Raw genomic sequence first — 6,858 nt, forward strand, 5'->3', positions numbered from 1 at the left:
GCAGAGATCTACAGCTGAGGTGGGAGACTCTGTCCATAGGACAACAATCAGTCGTATACTGCACAAATCTGGCCTTTATGGAAGAGTGGCAAGAAGAAAGCCATTTCTTAAAGATAGCCATAAAAAGTGTTGTTTAAAGTTTGCCACAAGCCACCTGGGAGACACACCAAACATGTGGAAGAAGGTGCTCTGGTCAGATGAAACCAAAATTGAACTTTTTGGCAACAATGCAAAACGTTATGTTTGGCGTAAAAGCAACACAGCTCATCACCCTGAACACACCATCCCCACTGTCAAACATGGTGGTGGCAGCATCATGGTTTGGGCCTGCTTTTCTTCAGCAGGGACAGGGAAGATGGTTAAAATTGATGGGAAGATGGATGGAGCCAAATACAGGACCATTCTGGAAGAAAACCTGATGGAGTCTGCAAAAGACCTGAGACTGGGACGGAGATTTGTCTTCCAACAAGACAATGATCCAAAACATAAAGCAAAATCTACAATGGAATGGTTCAAAAATAAACATATCCAGGTGTTAGAATGGCCAAGTCAAAGTCCAGACCTGAATCCAATCAAGAATCTGTGGAAAGAACTGAAAACTGCTGTTCACAAATGCTCTCCATCCAACCTCACTAAGCTTGAGCTGTTTTGCAAGGAGGAATGGGAAAAAATTTTGGTCTCTCGATGTGCAAAACTGATAGAGACATACCCCAAGCGACTTACAGCTGTAATTGCAGCAAAAGGTGGCGCTACAAAGTATTAACTTAAGGGGGCTGAATAATTTTGCACGCCCAATTTTTCAGTTTTTGATTTGTTAAAAAGGTTTGAAATATCCAATAAATGTCGTTCCACTTCATGATTGTGTCCCACTTGTTGTTGATTCTTCACAAAATAATACAGTTTTATATCTTTATGTTTGAAGCCTGAAATGTGGCAAAAGGTCGCAAAGTTCAAGGGGGCTGAATACTTTCGCAAGGCACTGTATAATATCCTTCCAACGGGACATTAAAAACTGTAATATATGATGTTTCACCAAGTCGTGACTGAACGACGACATTAAGAACATACAGCTGGTGGGTTATACATTCCATCGGCAGGACAGTACAGCAGCCTCTTGTAAGACACGGGGCGGGGGCCTATGCATATATGTGAACAACAGCTGGTGCACGATATCTAAGGAAGACTCAAGGTTTTGCTCACCAGAGGTAGAGTTTCTCATGATAAGCTGTAGACCACACCATCTACCTAGAGAGTTTTCATCTGTATTTTTCATAGCTGTCTACCACAGACAGATGCTGGCACTAAAACCGTGCTCAATGAGCTGTATACCGCCATAAGCAAACAAGAAAACTTTCATCCAGAGGCACCGCGCCTAGTGGCCGGGGACTTTAATGCAGGGAAACTTAAATCAGTTTTACCTCATTTCTATCACCATGTTAAATATGCAACCACAGGAAAATAAATTCTAGACAACCTTTACTCCACACACAGAGAAGCGTACAAAGCTCTCCCTCGCCCTCCATTTGGCAAATCTGACCATAATTATATCCTCCTGATTCCTGCTTACAAGCAAAAATTAAAGCAGGACAAACCAGTGACTTGGTCTATAAAAAAAGTAATAAGATGAAGCAGATGCTAAACTACAGGACTGCTTTTCTAGCACAGACTGGAATATGTTCCGGGATTCTTCCAATGGCATTGAGGAGTACACCACATCAGTCATTGGCTTTATCAATAAGTGCATCGAGGACATTGTCCGAACAATGACTGTACGTACATACCCCAACCAGAAGTCATGGATTACAAGCAACATCCACACTGAGCTAAAGGGTAGAGCTGCCGCTTTCAAGGAGCGGGACTCTAACCCGGAAGCTTATAAGAAATCCCGCTATGCCCTCCGACGAACCATCAAACAGGCAATGCGTCAATACAGGACTAAGATCAAATCGTACTACACCGGCTACACCATCGAATGTGGAAGGGATTCCAAACTATTACAGACAACAAAGGGAAGCAAAGCCGAGAACTGCCCAGTGACACGAGCCTACCAGATGAGCTAAATAACTTATATGCTCGCTTCGAGGCAAGTAACACTGAAACATGCATGAGAGTATCAGCTGTTCCGCAGGCTCTCCGCAGCCAATGTGAGTAAGACCTTCAAACAGGTCAACATTCACAAAGCTGCAGGGCCAGACGAATTACCAGGACGTGTACTCCGAGCATGCGCTGACCAACTTGCAAGTGTCTTCACTGATTTTTTCAACCTCTCCCTGTCTGAGTCTGTAATACCAACATGGTTCAAGCAGACCACCATAGTGTTCTTGGGCACAGCGACTAAGGTAACCTGCCTAAATGAGTACCAACCCATAGCACTCACGTCTGTAGCCACGAAATGCTTTGAAAGGCTGGTCATTGCTCACATTAACACCATTATCCCAGAAACCCTAGACCGATTCTAATTTGCATATGGCACCAACAGATCCACAGATGATTCACTCTCTATTGCACTCCACACTGCCCTTTCACACCTGGACAAAAGGAGCATCTATGTGTGAATGCTATTCGTTGACTGCAGTTCAGCGTTCAACACCATAGTGCCCTCAAAGATCATCACTAAGCTAAGGACCCTGGGACTAAACACCTCCCTGGACTGGATCCTGGACTTCCTGACAGGCCACCCCAGGTGGTAAGGGTAGGTAACAACACATCAGCCACGCTGATCCTCAAAAAGGGGGCCCCTCAGGGGTGCGTGCTCAGCCCCCTCCTGTACTCCCTGTTCACTCATGACTGCACAGCCAAGCACGACTCCAACACTATCATTCAATTTGCTGATGACACAAAAGTGGTAGGACTGATCACCGACAACGATGAGACAGCCTATAGGGAGGAGGTCAGAGACCTGACCGTGTGGTGCAAGGACAACAACCTCTCCCTCAATGTGATCAAGACAAAGGAAATTATTGTGGACTACAGGAAAAGGAGGACTGAGCACGCCCCCATTTGCATCGACAGGGCTGTAGTGGAGCAGGTTGATGTGGACGCCAAGTTCCTTGGCATTCATATCCCAACAAACTAACATGTTCCAAGCACACCAAGACAGCCGTGAAGAGGGCACGACAAAACCTATTCTCCCTCAGGAGAAAATACTTGGCTTTTTTAATTTGTTTTATTTCACCTTTATTTAACAAGCTAGGCCAGTTGAGAACAAGTTGGCCAAGATAAAGCAAAGTAGTGCAACAAAAACAACAACACAGAGTTACACATAGAAGAAACAAATGTACAGTCAATAACAAAATAGAAAAAGTCTATATACAGTGTTTTCAAATGGTGTGAGGTGGTAAGGCAACAAAGGCCATAGTAGCGAAGTAATTACAATTTAGCAAATTAACACTGGAGTGATAGATGTGCAGATGATGATGTGCAAGTAGAAATACTGGTGTGCAAAAGAGCAAAAAATAAATAAAAACAATATGGGGATGAGGTAGGTAGATTGGATAGGCTATTTACAGATGGGCTGTGTACAGCTGCAGTGATCGGTAAGCTGCTCAGATAGCTGATGTTTAAATTTAGTGAGGGAGATATAAGTCTCCAATTTCAGCAATTTTTGCATTTCGTTCTAGTCATTGGCAGCAGAGAACTGGAAGGAAAAACGGCCAAAGTAGGTGTTGGCTTTGGGGATGACCATTGAGATATACCTGCTGGAGCGCGTGCTACGGGTGGGTGTTGTAATGGTGACCAGTGAGTTGAGATAAGGCGGAGCTTTACCTAGCAAAGACTTATAGATGACCTGGAGCCAGTGGGTTTGGCGACGAGTATGAAGCAAGGGCCAGCCGACGAGAGCATACAGGTCGCAGTGGTGGGTGGTACAGTGGGGCAAAAAGTATTTAGTTAGCCACCAGTTGTGCAAGTTCTCCCACTTAAAAAGATGAGAGAGGCCTGTAATTTTCATCATGACAGACAAAATGAGAAAGAAAAATCCAGAAAATCACATGGTAGGATTTTTTATGAATTTATTTGCAAATTATGGTGGAAAATAAGTATTTGGTCAATAACAAAAGTTTATCTCAATACTTTGTTATATACCCTGTGTTGGCAATGACAGAGGTCAAACAAGTCTTCACAAGGTTTTCACACACTGTTGCTGGTATTTTGGCCCATTCCTCCATGCAGATCTCCTCTAGAGCAGTGATGTTTTGGGGCTGTTGCTGGGCAACACGAACTTTCAACTCCCTCCAAAGATTTTCTATGGAGTTGAGATCTGGAGACTGGCTAGGCCATACCAGGACCTTGAAATGCTTCTTAAGAAGCCACTCCTTCATTGCCCGGGCGGTGTGTTTGGGATCATTGTCATGCTGAAAGACCCAGCCATGTTTCATCTTCAATGCCCTTACTGATGGATGGAGGTTTTCACTCAAAATCTCACGATACATGGCCCCATTCATTCTTTCCTTTACACGGATCAGTCGTCCTTGTCACTTTGCAGAAAAACAGCCCCAAAGCATGATGTTTCCACCCCCATGCTTCACAGTAGGTATGGTGTTCTTTGGATGCAACTCAGCATTCTTTGTCCTCCAAACACGACGAGTTGAGTTTTTACCAAAAAGTTATATTTTGGTTTCATCTGACCGTATGACATTCTCCCAATCTTCTTCTGGATCATCCAAATGCTCTCTAGCAAATTTTAGATGGGCCTGGACATGTACTGGCTTAAGCAGGGGGAGACGTCTGGCACTGCAGGATTTGAGTCCCTGGCAGCGTAGTGTGTTACTGATGGTAGGCTTTGTTACTTTGGTCCCAGCTCTCTGCAGGTAATTCACTAGGTCCCCTCGTGTGGTTCTGGGATTTTTGCTCACCGTTCTTGTGATCATTTTGACCCCACGGGGTGAGATCTTGCGTGGAGCCCCAGATCGAGGAAGATTATCAGTGGTCTTGTATGTCTTCCAATTCCTAATAATTGCTCCCACAGTTGATTTCTTCAAACCAAGCTGCTTACCTATTGCAGATTCAGTCTTTCCAGCCTGGTGCAGGGCTACAATTTTGTTTCTGGTGTCCTTTGACAGCTCTTTGGTCTTGGCCATAGTGGAGTTTGGAGTGTGACTGTTTGACGTTGTGGATAGGTGTCTTTAATACTGATAACAAGTTCAAACAGGTGCCATTAATACAGGTAACGAGTGGAGGACAGAGGAGCCTCTTAAAGAAGAAGTTACAGGTCTGTGAGAGCCAGAAATCTTCCTTGTTTGTAGGTGACCAAATACTTATTTTCCACCATAATTTGCAAATAAATTCATAAAAAATCCTACAATGTGATTTTCTGGATTTTTTTCCTCATTTTGTCTGTCATAGTTGAAGTGTACCTATGATGAAAATTACAGGCCTCTCTCATCTTTTTAAGTGGGAGAACTTGCACAATTGGTGGCTGACTAAATACTTTTTTGCCCCAGTGTATATGGGGCTTTGCTGACAAAACGGATGGCACTGTGATAGACTGCATCCAATTTGCTGAGTAGTGTTGGAGGCTATTTTGTAAATGACATCGCCGAAGTCGAGGATCAGTGGATAGTCAGTTTTACGAGGGTATGTTTGGCAGCATGAGTGAAGGAGGCTTTGTTGTGAAATAGGAAGCCGATTGAAGATTTAATTTTGGATTGGAGATGTTTAATGTGAGTCTGGAAGGAGAGTTTACAGTCTAGCCACACACTTAGGTATTTGTAGTTGTCCACATATTCTAAGTCAGAACCGTCCAGAGTTGAAAAGCATGCAGATCGGTTGAAATGCATGCATTTAGTTTTACTAGCATTTAAGAGCATTTGGAGGCCACGGAAGGAGTGTGATATGGCATTGAAGCTTGTTTGGAGATTTGTTAACACAGTGTCCAAAGAAGGGCCAGAAGTATACGGAATGGTGTCGTCTGCGTAGAGGTGGATCAGGGAATCACAGAAAGAGCGACATCGTTGATATATACAGAGAAAAGAGTTGGCCCAAGAATTGAGCCTGTGGTACCCCCATAGAGACTGCCAGAGGTCTGGAAAACAGGCCCTCCGATTTGACACAACTGAACCCTATCTGAGAAGTAGTTGGTGAACCAAGCGAGGCAGTCATTTGAGAAACAAAGGCTGTTGAGTCTGCCGATAAGAATACAGTGATTGACAGAGTCTAAAGCCTTGGCCAGGTTGATGACGACAGCCCCCCCACGCTGCTGCTACTCTCTGTTATTATCTATGCATTGTCACTTTAATAACTCTACCTACAAGTACATATTACCTCGACACCGGTGCCCCCGCACATTGACATTGACTCTGTCCCGGTACCCCCTGTATATAGCCCCGCTATTGTTATTTATTGCTGCTCTTTAATAATTTGTTATTCTTCTCTCTTACTTGTTTTTTTGTTCTGTTTTTTAGGTATTTTCTTAAAACTGCATTGTTGGTTAAGGACTTGTAAGTAAGCATTTCACTGTAAGGTTGTATTCGGTGCATGTGACAAATACAATTTGATTTGATGTTACAAGCTAAAATATTGTAATCAGATTACAGATACAGATTTTGAAAAACTAGATGGATGACTAGTTTGCCTTGGCAGCAGCTAATGGGGATTCATAATAATACAAATACTTTTAAATTCAGAAAGGATGTTTGCGAAAAAATACAATGACACCTTTCTGTTTTCTCAATGACATGGTACTCTCTGGTACTTTTGTATACTTTTTAGAAAGTAGTTCTGAAAGTAGCATCCATGAGCCAAAAGTGGTCCCCGAAAATTGTTTACCACATCACAAATGTTACACGTCTCTACACATTTTGTTGCGCTCTCTTGTGCTCTCCTGCGTGTGCATCTTACTAGCTGTCACTCAAATGGCGA

The sequence above is a fragment of the Oncorhynchus kisutch genome, linkage group LG1 (assembly GCF_002021735.2).
Source record: "Oncorhynchus kisutch isolate 150728-3 linkage group LG1, Okis_V2, whole genome shotgun sequence".
In the NCBI taxonomy this organism is placed as follows: domain Eukaryota; kingdom Metazoa; phylum Chordata; class Actinopteri; order Salmoniformes; family Salmonidae; genus Oncorhynchus; species Oncorhynchus kisutch.